The following is a 23,768-nucleotide window of genomic DNA, read 5'->3' on the forward strand; positions in this document are numbered from 1 at the left end:
ACTCATAATTGAAAAAAAAATAGATCAATTAAACCAAAATTTAAAATCTTCCCTAGGACAAAATACTCCTCAAAGAAAACTCAGCAATAAAGAGTACACGGGGAGAGGGGGCTGCCCCATGGTACAGAATTTAAAATCCTTCTTCTGGGCAGACTGGACATTCAGGAACACGGAGAAATGCATGGCACGCTGGTGATCAGAGATGAGAGGGGGAAAAAATTAGCGTGAGACCCTATCACACATCAAATTTCTTTGGCGAACATTGAAAAGTCACAATTGTGAGGACCCGTGAGAAGGTGGAGGACCAGACCCCTCCGAGGTGGCCTGTGTGAACCCGTGCACTCGCGCTGCAGAACAGGTTGGCACAGGCCAGGCCAGCTGGCGGCTGGAGCGCTCTGTGAGTCAGCAGTTCCACCTCTGGAATGTCTTTCCCTGGAGCTCTCAGGGGAGGCACTTTTGCAGGATGGATGGCGATGGCAGGCAGTCGCCTGGTGCCTGGTGTGGCAGAGACTGGGGACAGCAGAGCACTCGTCATCAGCATGAGCGAGGGACTCTGTGCTTCCACACAGATGTGCTTGCAAAACAATATGAGGTAAAAAAAAAAATGAGTTCGAGAGTTTGCTGTTAAGCATGCAAATGTAAGCCATGTATGATTTATGAACACTCAGAGAGGGAGCACGACACAGAGACAGATTGGAAAACTATGCCCCAAATTCATGATCAAGGCTGCCTCCGGGGAGGAAGGAAGAACTGTAGGAACCATAACAGGAGGAATTTCAGCTTTAGTGAAAATGTTTGGTTTCTTTTATTTGAGAAAATTCATGCAAATATGAGAAATTATTAACATCTGTTAATTCTGGTGGGTGGTTCTTACATTCTCTGCATTTTTAATTACTGGAAAGGAGCATGAATCCCAAGGATAAAACAATTAAAAATTCATCATGTCAAAAAAAATCCTCTATGTTACTGTTCATCGTGGGCCTACCTCCCCCTGGGACAGGACAGACCTGGAGCTCCGGGAACACGGAGAGGCTGATGAGCTGAGGCTCTCCCGTGTGCTGCTGTAATTTGCCCCCACCATTTCTAAGACGGTCCTCATTATCTGAGGAAGGAAGCTGTGTTCTGAGAAGGTTAAATGATTTCCTGATTCTCTACAGAGGTTTTGAACCTGAGCTTAACTCTACATTATAGAGAGTAGGAGGAATTCTGGGCAGACAGGGAAGCCGATGTTAAAAGGACGGTGAAAACGGAGTGTGGGAGACACAGGTGTTGACTTGCATGGATAAACAGCATAACAACCCCGTGCCGAGAGAAGTAGTCTCTTAAAATTACATCCATTTATTCTATGCATTTGTTGGGATGGAGTGCCTGCCAGGACAACTTACAAGAGTCTGCTCTCTCCTTCCATAGAGTAGGTCCTGGGGATTGAACTCTGGTCATCAGACTTGGCAGCAAGCACTTTTTCCACTGAGCAAGTTGAGCTGGCCCCATTAAAGCATTGCCAACCAAACCTCAATTTTAAGGTTGTTGGGTGTTTTGTTTTGTTTTGGTTTGGTTTGGTTTTGGCTTTTTGTTTCCAGTACTGGGGAATCAAACCCATGACCTCATGCATATGAACAATGAGAGAGTGACTCTTACCATGGAGGAAAAGGAGGAGCAGTGGAGAAAGGTTCCCACATACAAGGGCTGGGTAAGGCACATTCTCTGTTCGGGGATGCCCCAAGCCCAGGGTGAGGTCATGCATTGCCAGGGGGACCTGCTGGAGTAAGAAGCTCCCAGGAAGCTTGTGCTTGCCCCAGTCAACTCTGTACCTTTATGATGTCCTCTCCACCATAGTTAAGGCTACCCAGAATCCCTCTGTTCTTGATCCTAGCACCTCCTGCATCCTCCCAGATCTGGTCTCATGGAGTGCATCAGACACACCTTGAGGGTCTCCAGTCACTATCTGCGCCCCCCACACTCACGGTTCCTGAGTTGCCTTAGGTCAGTCGGTTACCCTTTCTTTGCTATGCTTGCTGCTGCACAAAGCTGGGAGATCTAGGAACAGAAGATGAGAGTGCTTCTGGGAAGCAGAGGAGAGGTAACTGGCAACAGAAGGGCTTAGACTGGGGAAGGGACCAGAGCCGCCCCCTCGTGAAGGTAGATAACCCATCTATAGCACCTGGACCTGAGAGATTGTGGACAGTCCCCAGGTGGCTTCTGAAGATCGGGAAAATGTCACAGCAAGCTTCAGAGAGCACCATACAGACTAGAAGTTCAACGACCAAGAACATAACTATTTGGGGGCTTCAGGCCAGGTGTACGAGCAATGCAAGCTGAGTAGTCAGGTTGGCAGCATGTGAGGTGATGGGGCATGTGTCAAGGCCATAGGCAAATGGCACGGACACCTGGTCAGTTAGCAGGAATCCTAAATAGCAATCTATGAGATAGAGGCAGAAGCCCCTGAGTAAAAAGCATAAACCCAAGGGCAGAGAATAAATTCAGCATGATACGTGTACAGATGATATGCCCGGGCTACAAGCAAGTATGCATGTCACCAGATGTCACCTGTTGATAAGGAGGCACTGCAAACGCAAAGGCACTTTGGTTGGAAACAGGACTGGACCTGGTACAGGCATGGGCAGTGGTGGTTAGGGTGGGATGGAGAGTCAGAAGACAGAGCAAAAGATAAAGGGTGAGAAAACCTGGTCAAGAACTTAGCTGCTTGCTGTGGCACAGGCCACCCCCTGGCTTGTCCCTCTGTGGGAAGGCTGCTGTCTCTCATGATCCGACAATGACCACGATGAGTGTAACAGTCCCGCTACCCAAGAGCCTGTTCTGTGATGGTGTCACTCTCAATGCTGTTACTGGGTAGTAGAGCGACCGCACGCCGGAAGGATTAGTACCTCACTGAAGAAGCAATTGCAGCACAAATGAGCTAACGTAGATGCCTGGGCACACACAGGGAGAGCTGGGGCTGAGTTCTAAAGCCCATGTTACTAACACTCCAATGCTCATAAGAGGATTTTTGGCTTTCCCCGTCTGTGCCTCCGGAGGTCTTAGTGATGTGCCCACCACTGCCAGGGTGGATGGCACCTATTGGTAGTCTTGGATGTCAGGAGGAAGTACTAAGCCTCAGGGATGCAAACTTTCCATATCTATTTCTCTGTTCCCCAGGAGACATTGATTATCCAGACAGCCTCAGTTTCCTTTACTGAAGCGCAGACTAAGAAGGGCGTGTCCAAGGGCTCATGGGAGCTGTGTATGTTCTACCTGGATGATCAGTGGGGTTTCAAGAAGCCTCCCTAATGGAAGCCTTTCTCAAGAGGGCGGAATGGAGCTGCGGTTAAAAGCCTGGCTTTGACTCGGGCGGGTTCAGGTGTGAATCTAGGCCCCCGCTAGCTCTGGACTCTCAAGTTATTCATTCAGCTCTCGCTCTGCCCAGCCCCAACTCTTTCTCTCAGGTGTCTCAGTATCTAAAGTCAGACTCACAACCAGGCAGTGGAGGCTGCGGTGTCCTCTGGGGTGGAGTGTCCCAGTGCAAGAGTGCCCCCAACTGGTGCACCCCAGCCCACATCCCTGGAGCAGAATCCACCTGGGCTGAGTCAGTCCCTGGCTTCCTGAGAGATAACATAGGTCTAGTGGTCCTAACTGCGTTCTGGGTGCTTTGTGAGCAGCTATGGACTGAGGGTGGAGAGGACCCAGTGCAGGGACTGAAGCTGCCATGCTGAGAGTCTCCATACCTTCAACCTAAACAGGTTCTCTTTGGGGGAAAAGGCAGAAGGTCACTGTGCACAATACTTCGGGTGTTGGTGGTTACACCGAGCGTGAACCACCTCATGTTACACTGCGTGTGAACCACTGCTCGTGACCACCTCTCACCCCCAGGTGTATCCCTGTTCATACCTCTGTTTTCCACTCTGTAAAATGAGATGATAGGGATGCTGTGAATCAAAAAGAGACGAAGCCTGCAAACCACCAGGCGCACCGTAAGCACAGAACAAAGAGCTCCTCCACTGGAGGGCTGGGGGAGGGGCTGCACACGAGTAACCCAGCAGTTAGAGCTTTGCTAAATTTTTCTTTCTTGCCAAAGAACTTTTTCTTTAGAAGCACTGAGATCTCCCTGCATATTTGTTGAGGCAAATCCCATTAGCGCTGGTGCCATTTTCCAACTTTGAGCCTCCCGCATAAGCCTGTGATCTTTGAAGCACTGACGAGCCAGCCCAGTCACCGAGGGTCAACACCCACCAGCAGCTTAGGTCCATTGCTCACAGAAAGGAAATTAAAAACTTGAACTCTGATTTTGAATGTTGATCTGCTCCAGCACAAGAAAGTGTAAACTCATAGGGTTTTTTTCCCATCAAGGAATACAGAACGCAAAGGCTGCCTGCCATCCCCTAGAGCACGCGTGTACACACACAAACACACACACACACACACACACACACACACACACACACACACACACTGGATCGCTGTTAAATGAATGTACCCACCATAGAACAGTTTGCCCCTCAAAGCCACTGTCACTCTCCTGAAGAAGGAGCAGGTGGAGCAGCAGCAGCAGTGGCAGCGGCACTCATTCTTAGGACTTACCAAGTACCACATCTCTGCCAACAGAGCCCTGGCTCCATTTAGGAGGTCAGGGAGACCAAGAACATTCTACAGAGAAACTCTCCTAGTGCCCACCTTAGCTTCAGCTGGGACTTCAGGAAGAGTAAGAGGAGGAGGAGGAGGGAGAGGAGGGAGATGAGGAAGGAGAGGAGGCGGGAGAGGAGGAGAAAAGGAGGACAGAAAAGGAAGAGGGAGAAGAGAATGAAAGAGAAGAGAAAAAGAAGAGAGGAGAAGAGATTGGAAGGAGAGAGAGAAAGGGAGGAAGAAAAAGAAGAGAATGAAAGAGAAGAGAAGGGTCAGAGGGATGCGGGGGAAGAGAAAGACAAGGGAGAGGAGGGGGATCAGAAAGAGAGGGTAGAATAAAGAGGGGGAAGAGGAAGAAAGGTTAGATGGTGAGACAGAAGGGAAGCAGAAAGGAGAAACAGCAAACCAGGAGAAATCCTCAAACTGTGTGTTCATATGAGGACCAAACCCACAGGGACGGGGCTAAATTGAGATAAACTGCAGAAGGCAAATGCTCCCTTGTCAGTCCAGGGGGCAGTGTGGAGTAGGCTACCTGGAGGAGAGGCATCTGTGGCTGTGGCCAGGTAGTTTGAGAAGGGGGTGTTCTCACCCAGTATGCTGTCTGCACAGAACAGGTATCCCAAGCGGACAAGTGAATGGCTGGACTTTACAAATGAGACGGCTGGTACCCTGTCCTTAACAGAGCCTGTAACATTTGTTTCATGTCATTATGACATCTGGTGATTTGTGCAACATCTGCTCTCTCCACCGAATTATCATCTGTAGGCTGGCAAGAACCTGCCTGTATTGTCATCATGGAGTCCTTAGGATCTAGCCCAGCACCTGGAATAAGTAGCTGCTCAAGAAATGCTCATTGACTTGTGAGCTATGGATAGACTGCTAACATGAAGAGAGGGAGACAGAAATAGCTGCATAGGAGTAGGGACGCTTACTATGGGCTTAGAAGGCAGCTGCCTGCTTCATCCCTATCATCTCCTTGCCATGCAATTACAGGCACATCTACAGATACCTTTACCTTTACTTTTACTTTTGCTTCCTATTTGGGAGGTCAAGGCCTCTGTGATGTACCAAGGATATCCCAATGACATTGCGTAGTTAGAAAACCACTGTACTGGTTGTACTGGTTTTGTGTGTCAGCTTGATACAAGCTGAAGTCATCTGAGAGGAAGGAGCCTCAGTTGAGGAAATGCCTCATGAGATCTAGCTGCTTACAACAGGTTCTTTTCAATTAGTGATCAATGGAGAAGGGCCCAGCCCATGGTGGGTGGTCCCATCCCTAGGCTAGTGGTCCTGAGTTCTATAGGAAAGCAGGCTGAGCAAGCCACGTAGAGCAAGCTAGTAAGAAGCACCCCTCTGCATCAGCTCCTGCCTCCAGGTCCCTACCCTGCTGGAGTTCCTGTTCTGGCTTCCTTCAATAATGAACAGCCATGGGGAAGTGCAAGCTGAATAAACCCTTTTCTTCCCAACTTGATTTTTGGTCATGATGTTTCATCAAAGCAACAGAAACTTAAGACAGCCATGCATGGTACACAGAGGGCACATCTCCCAGTTCCCAGATGGTAGTGACATGAGTGTAATCGAATGACAGGTGGTTGGCTGTCACCAAGGGGCAGGAAGCCTGTCTTTCCTCTTTCCTGCTGGGGTGAGGTTCCCAGAACAGTGGGATTCCCACGAAGGCTCAATGCCTACTGCTTCAGCGTGTGCCGCCTGGCATGCTGAGATTCCTTGGACAGCTTCCCCACTGTGGTGTTGCCTGAGGCCCTGGAGGTGTCACTCAGAGCAGCTGAGTTAAGATGACAGCACCTAGGGCCCAGGGCATGGTCTCTGTGGAGGGCATACAAGGATATGCGAACCACCACTTGTTCTTGTCAATGGGATGTCCTCAGGCCCAGGCCCAGGCCCAGGCCCAGGCTTGGGCTTGGCTCTATTTTCCTGCATCACCCAGCACTGCTGGAATTTACTACATGGATCAGCTTGGTGGTTACATGTGTAGTCCTCAAGAAGCAGCCCCCCCTTCACCATGGGGTCCCCACACTGGATCTGGACTAGGGGAACAATAAAATGGCTGCCTTCCAAGAAGAGAGATGATAGGTCCAGCTTGTCCCCATGGCCAGGGAGTTGGCATCACATTCAGATTGGAGTGGGGAAAGATGCTACAAAGAGTCCTTGCATAGGAATGGAACAGAGGTCACCAACAATCATACGAGGTAACCAACACAGCAGCCAGAAGCTGAGATAGAGAGTCCATACCATAGCCATGGCTTGTAGTTATGAAGCCTGATTCCACAGAAACTCCATGGTGATCCATACTCAAGACCCGCTCATAGCCTGCAGAATCCCCGTGTCAGAGGCTGGGGACTGCCTTTCAAGCACCCATCGTATTCAAGGGCCTGGACCCTCAGCTGTTGAGTGTCTTCTGAGGAGCTGCTCAGCCTAAGGAAGACCTGCATGAGTTCCTGCCCTCCTGGGAGGGTGAGGGCCAGTCAATTCTGAGAGGTGTTCCAGCTTCTATGTTTTGTGGGATCAGCTATGGGGTTATGTGGCAAATACATCCAAATTCAACTTCTCCCCCCTGTTCACTGCTATCCACCTGAGTAGATACCAGGACCATACCCCCAACAGACCCTTCCCAGGTACTTTAGTCTCTTCCAAGAAATATAAATTAAAATAACACTCAAGAGGCATTTTGGAAATCACAAACAAACAAACAAACAGAAAAACCAAAAACCAACCAAACAAACAAAAAGCTAGAGTTCCAGTTGACTTTCTCTCCACTGAGGGAAGGAGCCTTATTCCTCACCACAGGTGGGCACCGCATGCAGTTGATTCTGGCTCCAGGTTTCACCCTTCCCAGCTCCAGATGCTAAGCAAATCTTTTCCTCATTTGTAAAACAGGACTGTGACTTTATGGCGGGCAGTGGAGCACACCCACAGATAGAGGAAGTTATAGAGTGTGATCTACCCATGCACTGGGCATGGTAGATCTCAGCTATAGCCATTTTGCAAGGTGCTGTAGGGACTACAAATGCAGGGTGGCATGTGGGACTCCTGGTTATGATGGGGAGGGGTTGGGGTGGGAGTGTGTAAGTCTGGGAAACTAAGTCTAAAAAGGCTCGCCCTCCTGCTGCCTCACTTCTTACAGCCCCGTGGAAGCTTTCAAAATGAAAGACGCTGTTATTAAGGCAAAGTGTCTGAAATTTTCTTATCACTAATTCAGATCATCCAGGAACACGCCATTTCCATAAATCAGCCAGCCACAATAGACCTGCCCAGGCACACCACAACGATGACAATAATGAGCGTGTGTGTTTATGCAGTGCCTTTGTTCTGCAAAGTGCTGAACAATTGACAATCATTAACTCATTAATCCTACAACCGTCCCTGAAAGACAGGCCCCGGCTGGGGGCTGGAGGCTCTTCTCTTCAATAGGCAGGGAAATAATGTGGGGAGAACCAACCTCTGACTCTGTGCTGGGCTTCTGCTCAAGTGCTTTGCAAATAGGAACTCGCCTGTAACTCTAGGTAGGCAGTGGTTGCTACGGTCTGAATGTAATCTTACCTAGCCAGGAACATGTTGAGATTTGATTGCCAATTCAGCTATGTTAGGAGATGAGTAAGGTGTCTAAGAGATGGTAGAGGATGTCTTAGAGGTGAAATCCCATGAATGGATTAGATTCTGTCTTATCCTAGTCTCATAGGACTGGATGTTATATTGTGAGAATGCTATAAAGTGAGTGTACACATCAAGCTATGATCTGCCCTAAATTATTCGCGATAGTGTAAAACAATGGTTTTCCTCAGACTGTGTCTTGCCTTCACAGACTCCATTTTACAAGCACAATTTTGAGGGTGACTCTGCACCTGGGTGGACACGTAAACAGTCCATCTGCCCAGCACATGCAGTACAGACTGACAGGAGAAGAAAGAATCCCGCCCTTAAAATTCACTGGGGTGAACTGGGGCTATGGAAGCAGATGGCTCTACTGAAATCACTTCAGGAAACCTGGGTGGAGAACCCATCAGACACATGAGACTGAGGCAAGAGTGTAATGCCCTCGCCTGCCCATGAGGAAATGGACAGCCGGCACTGACATGGCCCGAGCCCTGCAACTTCTACCCGACTGTCTGCTGCACGTCACAGAAAGACACACAGAGGACTCCTAAGTGTTCCCCCCGGGCTTCCGCTTGACTCCATCTCCCTTGTTGACCCATCTGGACTCGCTAGCCTTCCATCCACTCCAACCTGGTCCTGTTCTTCGCTTTACCTCCCTCCCACAGTTCAACTCTGACCCCAGAGTGGCTTCTTCATCTAGGTTAGGCGTTCAGTCCACTTCCTCACCCCACAATTGAGATTACTCTACATTTCTACCAGTTTTCTTAGCTTTGGAATCTTAGGCCTATTAGAAGCTCCTTGCCTCTTTAATACTATGTAGTCCTTCTGTAGCTTACATATCATTAAACGATGGATAGCTAGCTAGCTATAGACACATTTACAGTGTGATATTAACGTATGATCTGAGAGTAAATACTAATATTTATGATCAGAATAAGAAGTGTGTTCACTTGAGCGGGGGCTGTCAAGGAGGCAGTATGACGCAAACAGCAGCCATTGACACTGCTGCACCCTGTGAATTTATTGTTACTCAATAAAGTTTGATGCAGTAGGAAAAGACATGGGCGTGTGTTTGCACATCCTGACGTGGCACACTCACAGGAGGGAGACTGCCTCTCCTGCCTTGCTCTTTTCACAGCACGTCCCCCCACCCCCCGCTCTGTCGGCTGCACGCATGAGGCCCTCAGCATAAAACAAACAGATGTCCTGGTAGCCAAGTATCTATTCTCTTCAGCCATCCAGAAACAGACAATATCCCACTTCCTGTTTCACAGAGGAGGAGACCAGAATTGACAGAGGTGAAGGATCCACATTAGGCTGGCTGAATCTGAACCCCTGTACCATGACACCTGCCCAGATGTGGTGCTCATAACAACACAATGTCAACTCCAGTCAATAGAAAGCCAGAGGACCATCCTGAAGCCAGAACGGAGGATGGTGGACATCAAGGTGCAGGCCACAGGCCAGGTCACATGTGCAAGAGCTAGTGCTTCAAAGCCACTGAACTCACTTAGAACTTATTCTGAGTGAACTTCAACGTCCCCTTGACATGGGCTGGAGAAGATGAGAAGGACCTTGATAGCAATGAGGGTGAAGGTGAGATCCAGGTAAGGGCATGACGGGCAGCCAAGGTCTTCTCCATCTCAAAGACCCACCCTCTCTGTAATGAAGGAATCCAAGCAGCAGCTAGCCTCTCTTCATGCCTCCTCCTACTCCCTTTTCTGTTTCCGCTTTACGTTGTTATTTTTTTTTGTTGTTGTTTCTTTCTTTCTTTGTTGAAATTGAGTCTTTCTCTCTACATAGCCCAGTCTAGCTGGAATACACCCAAGTTGGCCTTGAACTTAAAATCTTTCTACCTCAGCCTATGAAATGTATGTACTGCCATATCTAGCTCAAAGATCTTAAAAGAAACCAGATCCCACCACAGCCCAGGTTAAAGACTATGACTTTACATGGTATCTTTCTATATAACCCCCTGGGGCTGATATACAAGCCCCATGGGGCCCATTCTGACCCACTTCCGTAAAGCCCTTCCATGTCCCAAGCACATTGATCCATTTGGTCCCTGCAACATACCAAGCCTTGTTCCAAGTCACTTCTGTGTGCCAGCTGGAGGAAGCCCTGGTCTGTTCTAGATATTTGTACATTAATTCTCTTCCTGATCTTATCATGGGCTGATGCGCACTTGTTAATTTCTTCCTTTGTTTGTTATTATTTTTATTAGAACATAAGCTTCATGTCTGGGTGCTTTATGCATGTTTTGGTAAAGATGCCGTGCCCTGCCTGGGAGCCCAGCTGGGTCTCTACATGTAATAACTAATACCACGGAGTGCTTATTACAGGAAATATCTCCAGGGTTTACAGAAGGAGAGCTTTTCATCCTCCCACCCCTCTGAAGGGGTTGTTCTCACTATCATGCCCATTTTACAGGTAGAGGAACTGAGGTAGAGAAGCTGATGCTGTGTGCCTAAGTCACACACATGTCAGTGGCACAGCAAGGTCATGGGTGTCAACCGCCCAGTCCACACCTCACCAAGGCTTCCTCCCTGAGTTTGGACTCAATCCAAACTCCTTAAAATAAGAAAACAGCCTGCTATGCTCTAACCTTCCCAGCTTCACCTACCATCCCTTGATGTGTACAGTAGGTACCAACCAACTTTAGAGAATCGTCTGGAAGCCCTTATCTTCTTTTGTCAACAGCTGTTCTCTATCTTACCCAGCACGCACTTCCCCGACCTACTTGCTCTTCTCTCATCTTTTAGGGTCCGGCTCAGGATACACCCTCAAACCATGAGACAAAATAAAACTTTCTTCCTTGAGTCACTTTTATCACTACTTTTTGTCCCAGCAACAAAAAGTAACACACACACACACACACACACACACACACACACACACATAAGATACTCAGTATAAGAATTTAATAGGAAGACATGGTCTGGAATATTCCTCTAGTCTCTAGCACATCCTGCACTCTTGGTTTGGAAACCGGAATATCAGCTTGGCTTGGCATGAAAGGAAAAAGTGCAAACCTAGGAAGAAAGTCATCCCGACAGGAGATAATTAAGGCAGGCACCCAACAGTGATCTGTCCAATGACTCAAGCCACAGGGTTCTGCAGGGTAAAGCTGCTTACCCAGTGAAACAGGTCATTTCCTAATTGTGGGCCTCAGTTTCTCCATCTGTAAGCATGGGGTGTTGTCTAAGGCCCCGGGGAGTTCCTTGAACCCAGCACCCCCACAGGCACTGAAACTTAGGTTAAATTTCTCTCTACCTGAAGCCTGCCAGTGTCCCATGTGAATAAAGCCTGACTCATAGTGAGATGTGTAGTAAGTTCTGTGGTCAGTGCATTCATTTGCTGGCCTTTTATTGACTGACTCTCTTTCTCTCTCTTTCTCTCTCTCTCTCTCTCTCTTGACTGACTCTGTGTGTGTGTGTGTTTGTGTGTGTCTTTCTCTCTCTCTCTTTCTCTGTCTTTCTGTCTCTCTCATGTTTTGTGTCTTTCTCTGTCTCTCTCTCTCTCTGCCTCTCTTTATCTCTGTCTCTCTCCTATATGTGTGTATGTTTGTATGTGCGTGCACACATGGTTTTATGTACAGAAAAAAATAACACAAACAAAGAAAGCAAAGGCACAGCTAATGCCAGCAAATAATGCAGAGATTCGGGAGTATAATGAAATCCATAAAACACTGACTGTAATGAGCACTCTCAACCTTTCATAATCTTTGATGGCAGAACACAAAACAGCAGACCAGTGACGCCCATTCATGAACCTCAGGTCTGTTCACTGGCACTCTGATCACGATTGAGGCAGAGAGGTTATGCATCGCTCTGCACCTCAGCAGGTAAAGGCAGGTCCTTTAGCTACCACAGGTAAATCTCAGCATCACACTACACAATGCCAGGGTTGCAAGGAACCTGAGAACTCCGTTCTGCTATATGCTGAGGGAGGGTGTGTGTGTGTGTGTGTGTGTGTGTGTGTGTGTGTGTGTGTGCTGGGAGTGCTGGGGTAACCGTGAGCAAGAAGGAGAGTGAAGATCCAAAGCCAACACTCCCTAGCAGCCTATTAAACCATTCCTCATTCTGGAAAGCTCTATACACTCTCGAGGGAGAGCCATCTTTGTCATCTTTGTGATTCCCGTTGACCCAGCAGTCTTTGGGTGTTGGTGCTGCACTAGGCAGGATAACCATTGTCCTTTCAGCATAACCTTCCATCTGCTCTTCCCAGAACCCTGTGGAATGACATCACTGCTGTATCATTGGAAGGGGAAGCAGAAGCTGAGAGTCTTAGTGACTGGCACTGATCAGGCAATGGGTACCCCTAGGATGCCAGTTTCACAGCTCTGGTGCTTACCCACCACATCACAATGCCTGCCATTGGGACCACTTCTTGAATTCCTTCCAGCACCTTCTCTTTACTGCGTACTGTGAGTCGGAGCAGCTTTCATGTGATGTGGAGTATTTCAGATACTCCTCTTTTACCTCCTCCCAGGAAGCCTGATGCTTGTCTGCAGGTCAGGGCATGTAGCCAACACCTGTCAGGGAATATTGTCACAAGTAGCAAAAGACTATGCTCACTCCAAAAGGTAGAGGTAGCCAGCTGTCATGCACAGTCAGGCTGGCAAACTAAAGGGGAGTCAGAGAGAAGATCAGCCAGAACCAGTAAGTTTGAGTGGGATAAAAACCTGTCAGAGGACCACAGGTGTCAAAGATGGCAGTCAGAGAGAGGGATAGATAGTGAGAGCCCTGAGCCTAGTGATCATGTACTCTGAAGTCTTGAAGAACCACAGCTCCTTGCCTACAAAACAAGGTTGACAATAGCGGCCAATCTAGAGAGCGGACAAGAAGAGGAAATACAATCGTAAGTTGCTTTAAGCACAGGACCCGGCATACAGTAAGGACTTTGAGTAATAGGTGTTGTTGTTGGTGCAGTACAGTCCTGCTAAATGGGTGCCAAGCAGGGGAGAGAGAATAAGTAGGTAAGAGATAAAGAGGGAGCAAAAACGTCACCTCTCAATCTTTGGGGGACATGAGGTTGACATATCATAAGCTAGAGAGAGAGAGGAAGAAGAAGAAGAGGAAGAGGAAGAAGGAGAGAGAGAGAAAGAGAGAGAGAGAGAGAGAGAGAGAGAGAGAGAGAGAGAGAGAGAGAGAGAGACTGCTACTGAGTCGCAAGCATTTTGTGGACAAGAAATATGGCTGAATCTCATCTGCCATTCTAGCCCCTGACATTGGCTTTGCACGAAGGGAGTGCTCCACTTATGAATGAGAGCCATCCCAGTGGCTGGATTTCCTTCTTCTCTGATTCACCCTGTTCGCTTTTATTTTCCTGTTGACAATAATTCATCGTTCTTCTTCCAATGGTTCTCCAGCTTCTATTGTGTATCACAGTCCTGGAGACCTAGGAGGTGTTAAAGGAAGTCTAAGGTAGAGCTGTAATTGAAGCAACCAGACTTAAACAGTGAATAATTGAAACATGAAGTATTTATTACACTTGGCTACCTCTCACTGCCTATGCCAAACAAGCAAGGTCTTTCCCTTGTCCTTGTGAGCTGTGAGTGAAATCCTAATTTCACTCACATCTTTGCCTTGCTTGTTCCCAAATCATCCAGTCCTCAATAAGCATTTGACAAGGAAGACATGGGTGTAGTCTATCAGCATAGGAAGTAGTTGTTTCTCTAACAACAAAACCACAGTGAGAATCAAAACAGAGCCCGAGCTATCTGATGGTCACTTCCAGCTACCAATGGCTCTTCCTAGTTCTTCCATAGCACATGGTGATCTGCAAGGCCGAAGATATTTCAATGAGGATTTAAGGGAGAGGCCATGTTGGGTTTACCCAAAAATGGAGATTTGCAAGGGAGGCACTCCAGTGGGATCTATGCATGCACAGACACTCAATGATGTGCTCATGGGTGGCTCATGGGCTCCCTGAGGCAGGCAGGAGTGACAGAAGAACTGTGTGGAGGGAGAAGTTGGGTTGTGATGAATTCTCAGTGTAGAGCTCAGCCTACTCTATAGTGTGTTACAGAGATGAACTGTCTCATCAGAGTTGCCTGAGTTGGTACCTGCAGTTGGGGCTCTCATCCTTACATCAATGGATGATGGATGTGGGCTTCCTAGGGTGGGATGTCACTGGTTCAAGGTCTTTCTCGAATAGGGTATTTTCCAAAGAAAGCTGGATGTGGTTGGGGAGGGGTGTATCCAGCATTTAGTCCAGAAAGAAGCTTCAAGTGGCACCTCGAGTTAGGACAGTCTCAGAGCTAGCCACCCACTCTTTCTTTCCTTCAGTGGAGAGCTAAAACAAAACAAGAGTGGTTGAGACATCGGCCTCTGAGTTAAGACAGGGATCTCATGGAACAGCCACCCCATCTGTCTTTAAATCAGTCACTAACCCAATAGATCTGTTACCACTGTCTCACACATTTAGTGCATGCCAGGTTGGCTGGAACACTCCATACACTTGATAACATCGAGTGATACAGCACTTACTCCATCCATCCAAGGCCAAAATGACTTCCTCCAATCTTCCCCAAAGCCAGCTAGGCACTCCACCTAAGCCTTCCCTTGGAGGCCAGGATAGAGGACACCCCCACTCTCCAGTGAGTTTGGAAGGATCATCAAAGGAAAAATTCACCATGTGGAACAGCTTCTGCTCGGGTTTGAGTGGAAGCAGTGCCTGAGGAAAACACACAAGGAGCTCTGAGCTATAAGCCAAGAAGCCAGCCACTCACAGCCATCTTTCTCTATGAGGGTCTCCAAGCACTCGCTCTTTCTGTATGTTCAAAAAAAATGCTTGCAGTCCCTGTGGGTGGAGCCACAGCAGTGTGAAAAAAAGATTCACTGTGGTTTCTTGAAAATGAGAAAAATAAGGACACAAAGAAGTCTGCACTCATACAGATATGAAGGCCTGACCTTGGTCTTGGTGTGTGGAGGGTCCCAGCCCCAGAGCAAGGGGAGAGGAGAAAGGACCCAAGCTAGGCTTCAAAGCCAACCTCAGGGCAGGGAGAACTCTGCAGGGATCCAGGACAGGCCACATGCATGAACAGCAGGGCCACAGGAATGTAGGCTAGACAACTAGGGCAGTTCTAGAGCCGGGCTACGTCTACTGCAAATGCAGAAGAGTTGGAAGAGGTGGAAATGGCAATAGAGTTTACAGGCCATCTCAAAGCCTACTATGCAGAAAAGGGGTAGACTTGGGGATGAGGCAGGAGAGCTGCTGCTGTTAATGAGGAGTGCTTAGGACTGGCATCAGCACTGTCACAGGACACCACCCATCCCTTTCACAGGAAACAGGACTCAAGTCTCAAGAGTTATTCACATCCAGGTGTTTGGGGTACTGTGTTGCTCACCTAAATCTCCTCTGACCAGGGGCATGCTAATAATCCTGTCCTGAGGCCCTCTCCCCTCAGGATTCCTAAGTATTCAGCATAGCCAGGCTTCCATTTGCTGGGCTATGCATTCAATTTTACACACATGTTTAAGGAACATGGACAGAAGGCCCAGGGCTGGGAGCTGGGAAGGATGCTAGCTGCAGGGTCACCCTTCTTTCAAGGACTCCAAAGAGAGAAAATTGGGAGACATGTAGTCCAGACTCCTAGAACCCTAAGTTTGGTTTCGTCTCTCTCTGTTTGTATGACCATGGTCGGGCAAGTTACAAAAGTCCAGTAACTCCATATCACATTCTTTATCTGAACAATGGAGGTGCTTAGAAACAGGACAATGAATGACAAAGATGAAGAAACAACAGTGACCAAGGGAAGGGTTTCTCAGAACACCAGGGCTGACAGTTTTGAAGTATCAGCAATGTGTCCTTGATGTGGACATGTTTTGTGAACATTCTCTTGAGCCTCGTGGTGACCCCACAAGATGACCCAACAAGCACTCTATCAGTGTCTGTATATAGTCTAACTGCAAGTGGGAAAGTGCCTTGTGAAACACTTGATACAAGTAGTACTGGGATGGCCGAGTGGTTAAGGCGTAGGACTTAAGATCCAATGGGCAGATGCCTGCGTGGGTTCGAACCCCACTCCCAGTATCAGCAGCTGTCGTGGTTATGTGGCTACTCTGGAACTTTGCTGGGCGGTGGTGGCTCATGCCTATAATCCCAGCACTTGGGAGGCAGAGACAGGCGTATTTCTGAGTTCGAAGCTAACCTGGTCTACAGAGTGAGTTCAGGACAGCCAGGGCTACACAGAGAAACCCTGTCTCGGAAAAACCAAAACCAAAAAAAAATAAAATAAAATAAACACTTGATACAGACACAGTCCAAATGAGGTTAATGTGGATTTATCTCATACTCAAAACACATTCTGGTTGATCATGTGCTCAACATTGTTTCAGGACAGTGGTCCTCAACCTACTGGACATTTAGCAATGTCTAGAGACATTCATGACTTTTTTTCATAGATTTTCAAGACCCAAGGGGAGAGGGGGAGCATTATCTAAGAGGTAGAAGCCAAGGATGCTGTTCATCATTTAGCAGTGCAAGGAACAGTCCCAGAACAAAGAATTATCCAGTCGTAAACATCAGGGCTTCTAATAACTGACAGACCTGTTCTCATTCCAGGACAAGAGACAGACAATGGACAAATAAAAACCTACAGGTCCACTAACAGAAAGGTACTAAGAAAAATAACCAAGAAAGAGTGATAGATCATCAGAGACCTAAAGGAAGAGAGACTGGAGGAATGTGAGGGGAACATATATAGGTGTCCATGTGAAGGACAGTGACTCTGGGTGGGGTGAGCAAGGCCTCCTCAGGTGTGACAGGAGGGTCACATAATGGGAATGTGTTGAGGGATGAGGACAGAAAATTACTATGATAATCTAGCTATCTGTATCAACAGCTTAGGACTCCCAGAGTACAAAGGTCATTCCCAGTATCCAATTTCTTGGTGCCACACATTTTCTGGAACAAAGCTGAAGAAGATGCCAAGCTGAAGTGCACTTTGGCTTAGTGGAGGCAGTTTCCTGTATTAGGAAATTTACATGAGACAAATTGTCCCTGCTTTGTTCTGGCCTGGGGCAGGAAATGAATTTAAATGTGCTGGCACTTTTGCCTTGTAATTGCTGGTTGGCATTCATGCATTTGAAGAGAGAGTATATAATGGTACATATCATGGGAGAGAGAGAGAGATGCAGGACACAAACTAATCCCGAGTACAACTTCAACGCTGTCCTCTTAGCCCCTATGGAGAAGACAGACACATCCATTGATCCAAGAAGCAGGGATGAAGATCACCACAGGGCTGATGCAGAGATGAATCAAATACAGACTGGAATAGTCAAAACCTCAAGACATTGATCTAATAACATGAGGTAGAAAGTACCAATTGTCTCCAGGTAAGAGAGGACTATGAAACAGACAAGATGACTTGACATAAGGCAGGGTGGTGGACAGCTTCCATTCACATGCCAGTTCTGATCAGGAGCATGAAGAAGTCTGAAGTCTTATCTGAATGTAGTGAAAAGAAGTTCTGTGTTCAATTATTTATGTCTGCCATGTGGGAGATAGATCGGGCATCTGAGCTGTCTGAGCTTGAGTGGAGACCCAGTAAAACAAAATATGCTCTTAAGAGTGAATTGTATCCTTTCCCTGAAGATGTGACAATGCCAGTGTGGAAATGGGGGAGCAGCTGAAACTTCATAAGCCACCTTGAGTGAACATCTATTTACTCCTTCAGTGTTAGCTTGACAGAAGAGAGGAAAAGCTGGGTATTGTGACAAATACCTGTAATCCCAGAACTCCAGAGGCTGAGGTGGAAGCATCACCAACTCAAGGCAAGCCTGGGTTACTCAGAGATACTAGTCCTCAAAGGAAGACTGAAGAACAAGAAATATCACACTACTAACACAGTAACATAAGGGAGAGCCAGACATTACTGCTTCAAATTGAAAGGGTAATGGTTCAGAAGCAGTTGGGTCTCTAAGTCAAAATCCCTGCCTCAATTCCCCCCTCCCAATCTCCTGCTGCCCAGAGCAGACCATGTTCAGGCAATAGAGCAATGAAACTCTCCCTACACCTGTATTTATTTGCCAGCCAAATCCCTCCTTCCCAGAGTCTTCTTACCCCTACCTAGCCCTAGGCACAGGGTCAGGCAGATTCTCTACATCTCCTTTGATGGAGACCTTTCTTTAGGGCATCTAAAGTACCCTATTAACAGGGAAGTCACCTGGAGATAGGGTTTAGTCTAGTTGGATACGGCCAGGTTCCAGGATCCTCTGTCAGCTTGTTACTCAAACTGGGATTGAGCCAAGGGCAGAGAATAGATCTCCACGTTCAGAAAGAGGTGGAACTTTGTCACTAACACCACAGAGAACAGGGATGAGAGTGCCGTGATTTGAAGTGTAAGCTGTGGTTTAGTATACAGGTGGTGGGATGAGGAGGTGTTTCAGTCATAATCAGATAACCATAACTGAGAGCTGCCCTACTGGAAGAGACACCTGCCCTTTTTGGTCAGTGCAGAAAGTCAAGAGGCATTACAGAGTCCACCTGCCTGGATTGATGAAGCTTCAAGACTCAAGAAAAAAGATGACAGAACAAAGCCATAGTCCAGGGATCAAGAGCTTATATAATAAAATTGGAAAAGAATAAAAAAATCTGTTTTGGAAAGACAGCCAAAGTAGCACTTTGCAGAGCCAGCTGTGTGGTCCTTAAAGCACACCTATTCTCAAGACCCAAGCTGAGCAGCCCCACCACACTGCCCATCCCAGAGCCTGGCTGCTACACCTTCTGTACTTCCCTCAACTCCTATAGCCAGAGCTTTATTTTTTTATCCCTTCCTCTTTTTTTGAGAAAGGAGTTTAAAGGCAAGGAGTACCAGAAACAAATATCACACGGCTGTAAACCCATGTGTAGAAATGGCCAGGCATGAAGAACACACCAATGGCTTGAGCAACGGTCCTGATTAAGTGTCTACCATGTGCTAGGCATTTGGTCCTAAGGCTGGGGGTGACATGGTGACTGTGAAGGAAGGCAGGGAAGGAACTACACCAAGACTTTAGGAGAGCTGAAAGAAGTTCTGGTGGGCAAGACCATAGCAAGCTTCTGGGAGCCTGTGTAGGACACAAGGACATCCAGGCAGCGTAACCATGTGGAAGTCATGAGTTTTCAGGTAGGGACAAGAGGCAATGACATCTGAGGGATAAAGGTCAGTGTGTCCTCCATGTATCACCTTGACATGGACTGGGGAAAACCACTCACACAGTCACCACAGTGATGACCAAGATCAAAGAGAAAATATCAGTTACTGAAAAAAAATATTTATTTCCCATCATTTAATGCTTACCAGAGTCAGGGTTCACAGTATCCTCTCCATTTTATGGAGAAATGGAGGCTCAAGTTCACATGGCCATTGAGTAAGAGGCAGAACTTGAGCCCAGGGTCTTCTGACATCAAGTTCATGTTTGTTTATCACGCCTCGTCCTGTCCTAGCACTGTGAGGCACCTTCAAGGTGCCCCTACTCAGAACGATTTGCACAGTATTACCTTTTATTTTCTAAAAGAAACATTTAGCAGGAGCCCAAGACAAAATGAAAATGTGTGTGGGGGAAACTAGTATATTGAGGAATTTGATCTAAACTAAAGGTAGGGTTGAAGGAGACTGGAGAGACCGCTCAGAAGTTAAGACGACCTGTTACCCTGCCAGAGGACCCCAGTTCAGTGCCTTGGCCTCATGCTGGGCAACTTACAAGCACCTGGAACTCCAGCTCCAGTGGTTCTGACACCCTCCTTTGGTCTCCAAGGGCACCACCATATACATATATGTAAATAAAAATGAATCTTTTTTTAAAAGGTTATATAGAAATTTGGTAAAAGAAAGATTTAATATCCTTCCCATATATCACACAGAAATGTATATGAAAAATCCACACGTATATCTGGGGGTGCTAGAGGCCTTTCCTAGCATCCATGAAGTCCCAGATTTGATGCACGAAGTCCTCGGTATGCAATAAAAACTCAGTGTTGTATTGCATGCCTATAATCCCAGCACACAAGAGGTAGAGGAAAGGATCCGGCATTTATGACAATCCTCGGATGTAATTTAAATTCAGGTCCAGCCTGGGCTATATGAGACCTAAACAGAACACCTAAGTGCAAAAATTCTAAAACAGGAGGGAGTATGAGAGAATGTCTTTGTGGACTTATAAAGTCTTCCTAAATTAGGTCTCTAAAGCACAGACCCGAGAGAAAAATCATGTAGATGGATTTAAATAATCAACTTTAAGGGCTTATGCTCTATAGAAGACACGAAGGACACATTAAGCAAGAAGCAACATAGTGACAAAGAATCTCAACTCGACAAAGGAGTTATATCTAGCTATACATGAGACTCCAGTCAACTGACAGCAGAGGTAGGAAATGGGACGGGAAAATGGCTAAGGGATATGAATAGGAAGCTTACAAAATGGGAGGTAAGAATGATCAGTGAGTATCTAAAGTGATGCTTAAACCCATCACCAGTAATGGGAGACACAAAAATGGGGTCAACCACGAGATTCCATATTCTAGTCAATGGACTGGGAAGATCAGCAAATACCAACAGTAAGTACACAGAAACCTTACAAAACAAGATCAATTCTGGGTGAGGAGCAGAGAGAGACACTTGCATTTCATTTGTTACAAGGGGACAAATGAAAGGCTCTTCATATCAGTACTGAGTCTTTGGGGTAGGGGTAGGAACTGGAGGTAACAAAGAATGGACAGACACAAAATGTGGTGGTAGCTTACTGTGTGACAACCATCAGACCTATTTGCCAATTGGTTTCAATATTTCCTCCTGTGAGATTCCTGATGGGGTTGCCATTCCAACCCTTTAGGAAGGTGGGGATGGCCATGTGATTTATTTTAGACCCTTTTTGGACAGAAGGATTCAAAATTCATTGTTATTTGCCTCTTTATGGGCAGAGACTGTATGGACAGTGAGGATCTTGCCACTTCCTCCTATCTCTATGGTGGTGGAGGCTCCAACAGCCCCCATCTCTCAGAGACCTTCTTAAACCAAAGGACATGCAGTATGCCAAGCAACAAATCTCCATGGTTAGGAATCTCTACAGTTGATAGGTTGTTAGGAATAAGGTGGTGTTACTGCCTGTAACGTCACTGACCTTCGCTGGCTCAACTATACAGTTTTTATAAACTGATAAATTAGTTGTTCAGCCAATATCACGGGAGGATCTTGAAAACAATAGAACATAGGTAAAAAGCTTCCTTATGCAGTGTCATTTCTAAAAGTCAATAGCATAATGTGTAAACCTGCATGTGTGCATGTGTACACAGACATACCACATGGTTCATGAAGGTATACATGCTCAAGAACATGTATTAAAAGCTGTGAATGGGTAACAATAGTGGAGAGGACATTACAGATGAAGAGAACATCACTGAAATTTAAAACGAGCAAGACAGTACTAATGGTGGTGAAGCGGCCATGAACTGTGAGTAACTCAATTATCTGTTGCATCTGAGACCTGTAGAGAAAAGGGAAGAAGAAAAGTGCAGGACACCTCTATCCCTTTGGATGTTAAACTCTTCATGTGAAGCAACCTGTGTAAGCATATAGCTCCCGCTTCATCACCAGGTTGTCACTGATCCCAATAGGAGTTCACACCATGGCCTTCAGGTGTCCACACTTTAGCAAGAAAAGACAGATTATATCCACCATAGCTCTCAAAGGTCCCTACTAGACATAAACAAAGTTGCTTTTTAGAGAGAGAGTATGAAGTGGCTTGGAGGGATGGCACGGTGGTTCAGAGCACTGGCTGTTCGTCCAGAAGATCCAGTTCAATTCCCAGCATCCACATGGCCATGACCATCCTGTAATTAGAATTCCAGGAGATCTGACACCCTCTGGCTTCTGCAGGCACTGTACAGACATGATGCATAGACATACATGTAGGTGAAACACCCATATATGATAAAATGAAAAATTAAGAGGGCATATGACAGCAGGTAGGTGGAGGGGGGCAGGGATGCTTCATGGTGGAGCACTCTAGGCAGGTGACTCTGGTGGCCTGTGTCTCCACTGGGTCAGCCTGCTCAGATATGCACCACAGGAAGGGAAGTAGCCTCTTCGTGGAGTGTTCCTGGCAACCCTGATGCATTTGCTGTTTTCCCTGGGGGCCTGGGGCTCTGGAAGAGGCCAGCATGGAAATCTATTCCCCAGCTCCATTACAGCAACAGTAGGGAAAACTAGAGTGTGTGAACCAAGGAAAGTTCAGCAGGGGGCTCCTCACCACTCTGTTCACTCGTACATGGAAATGTAGACCTGGGTTTGGATTTAGCCCCATCATCCAGGGAGAAGGTGAACCATCAACTCTTTGGAGGCAGGAGGCAGGAATCATTTAACACAGTATCTCTGTCACTTCCTCAGTTTATTTAATGATTAAAGTACTAATTGAATGAATTAATAACAAATTAATTTCCTTTTAATGGTCGCTATGTCCTCTACCACCTGGCGCTGAGTTAATTCTAAGAATGGGCTCTTGCTTTCCATGTCTAGCAAGTGCTGTATGAGCACTCAGGAGAAGCTTATAAATATTTTTATGGACTACTTACTTATCCAGAACTACTTACATGCATTCCTTTCAGATACTACTCTCTAAGTACATTTATCTTATTTGTGGTAGCGCTCTTGAATGTAAATAAGTAATTTCAATGATCAAACCTGTGAACATTTGTACAAAGCTCTTTGATATTCATGATTGAGATTAATCTTCATATCAGTTCCCTGTTACTATGCTCTTTATGTAGATAAGTAAGACAAACTACAAAGCATACACTATCAACCCACAGATTTTAGAATTTGAGCTAGTAACCATGGAAGGAACCATGGAGCCCATAGGCCACTAATGGGAGGTTCATGTGGTCCCACATTCAGGGTAAAGTCATTGCTAGATGATAGAGCTTTGGATAAAAGGCTGTTGGGAAACAGGATGAACATATGATTTCCAAGTGTCAATCAAATGATACTTAATAATTGCAATGAATTACAATGGTGAAATCTTGGAGTCATTGGCTCTAATCAAAGGATCCAAATGAAGGTCTTCAATTCTGAGACTACCAGACATGAAACAATAACTTCATGGTAGGCAGTGTCTTCAGGTGTTCTTGATATACACATTCCACTTTAACATCAGCTCAAGGAGGCCATTAGCCTAATACAGAATGTAAGACATTCCTTAACATATCTCACTTCTTCCCCTCAAAACCAGTAAGCTACAAAAACATAAAAAGATGATGGGTGGGCCTGGATTAAAAGAGACTAGAGAGCCTAGGAGAGCAAATGGGATGCATTGGCTCTTAGATTCTCTAAAAAGAAGTACAAGTCAGTCATGTGACATGTGAAGAAAATCACGTAAGGACTCTAAAACAGCTGGAGGCATTAGTGAGCTTGTGTCTTTGGTCATCTTACTCTTTGGGCTCTGGTTATAATAATGGTCTTGGAGTAAGAATCATCATATTCCTGTGAAATACAGCTGAGGTACTTGGATGAAGATGACAGAATGTATAGAAATACCTTAGCTCATTTTATGTGC

At 46.5% G+C, this 23,768-nt stretch overlaps 1 protein-coding gene and 1 non-coding gene across 3 annotated transcripts in view; one reads left to right on the plus strand and one right to left on the minus strand.

Moving 5' to 3' along the window:
- Btbd11 (BTB domain containing 11) overlaps positions 1 to 23,768 on the minus strand; it is a 262,443-nt gene that overhangs the window by 194,610 nt on the left and 44,065 nt on the right. The window lies entirely within an intron of this gene.
- Positions 16,184 to 16,266, plus strand: Trnal-uaa. The gene has a single exon. It is a non-coding gene; the product is annotated as a tRNA-Leu (tRNA).

Source organism: Mastomys coucha, unplaced genomic scaffold (genome assembly GCF_008632895.1).
Source record: "Mastomys coucha isolate ucsf_1 unplaced genomic scaffold, UCSF_Mcou_1 pScaffold4, whole genome shotgun sequence".
Taxonomy (NCBI): Eukaryota; Metazoa; Chordata; class Mammalia; order Rodentia; family Muridae; genus Mastomys; species Mastomys coucha.